Source organism: Triticum aestivum, unplaced genomic scaffold (genome assembly GCF_018294505.1).
Source record: "Triticum aestivum cultivar Chinese Spring unplaced genomic scaffold, IWGSC CS RefSeq v2.1 scaffold74054, whole genome shotgun sequence".
NCBI lineage: Eukaryota > Viridiplantae > Streptophyta > Magnoliopsida > Poales > Poaceae > Triticum > Triticum aestivum.
In genome coordinates, this window is record NW_025299977.1 from 1 (window position 1) to 920 (window position 920).

Below are 920 nucleotides of genomic sequence, written 5' to 3' on the forward strand. Positions count from 1 at the left end.
CCAAGCACGCTTAACTTCGGAGTTCTGATGGGATCCGGTGCTTTAGTGCTGGTATGATCGCATCCGACATGTTACCCCGGTCTTCGTCCCTTATCCTTGCCCCTCCCAGCTCCACTACAAAGACGATTGCACATTGCTTTGGCCGCTCCCTCTCAACTACGGAGACGAGTTTAACGCGGTTTCCACCCCTCCCTCTCAACCGCACCAGTGCACGCTTGCCGCGCCACAACGCCGACGCTGGACCCGTGAATCGTGAGCACCCAGCTATGACTTACCGCACTCGTGCAAAATAATAAAACACGGTAAATATATTACTTACACGTGCGTTTTGTTTTGCAAGCGGCGCGAAAAAAATTAAAAAGGGAATGCAACACGAGGACTTCCCAGGAGGTCACCCATCCTAGTACTACTCTCGCCCATGCACGCTTAACTTCGGAGTTCTGATGGGATCCGGTGCTTTAGTGCTGGTATGATCGCATCCGACAGTTACCCCGGTCTTCGTCCCTTATCCTTGCCCCTCCCAGCTCCACCACAAAGACGATTGCACATTGCTTTGGCCGCTCCCTCTCAACTACGGAGACGAGTTTAACGCGGTTTCCACCCCTCCCTCTCAACCGCACCAGTGCACGCTTGCCGCGCCACAACACCGACGCTGGGCCCGTGAATCGTGAGCACCCAGCTATGACTTACCGCACTCGTGCAAAATAATAAAACACGGTAAATATATTACTTACACGTGCGTTTTGTTTTGCAAGCGGCGCGAAAAAAATTAAAAAGGGAATGCAACACGAGGACTTCCCAGGAGGTCACCCATCCTAGTACTACTCTCGCCCAAGCACGCTTAACTTCGGAGTTCTGATGGGATCCGGTGCTTTAGTGCTGGTATGATCACATCCGACATGTTACCCCGGTCTTCGTCC

The 920-nt window shown here is 52.6% G+C and overlaps 2 non-coding genes across 2 annotated transcripts; both read right to left on the reverse strand.

Moving 5' to 3' along the window:
• Positions 1 to 362: 362 nt before the first annotated feature.
• Positions 363 to 481, reverse strand: LOC123179235 (5S ribosomal RNA). Its single transcript, XR_006490213.1, has one exon. It is a non-coding gene; the product is annotated as a 5S ribosomal RNA (ribosomal RNA).
• A 296-nt stretch (positions 482 to 777) lies between these two features.
• On the reverse strand, positions 778 to 896 carry LOC123179233 (5S ribosomal RNA). The gene has a single exon (XR_006490212.1). It is a non-coding gene; the product is annotated as a 5S ribosomal RNA (ribosomal RNA).
• Between the last annotated feature and the right edge of the window lie 24 nt (positions 897 to 920).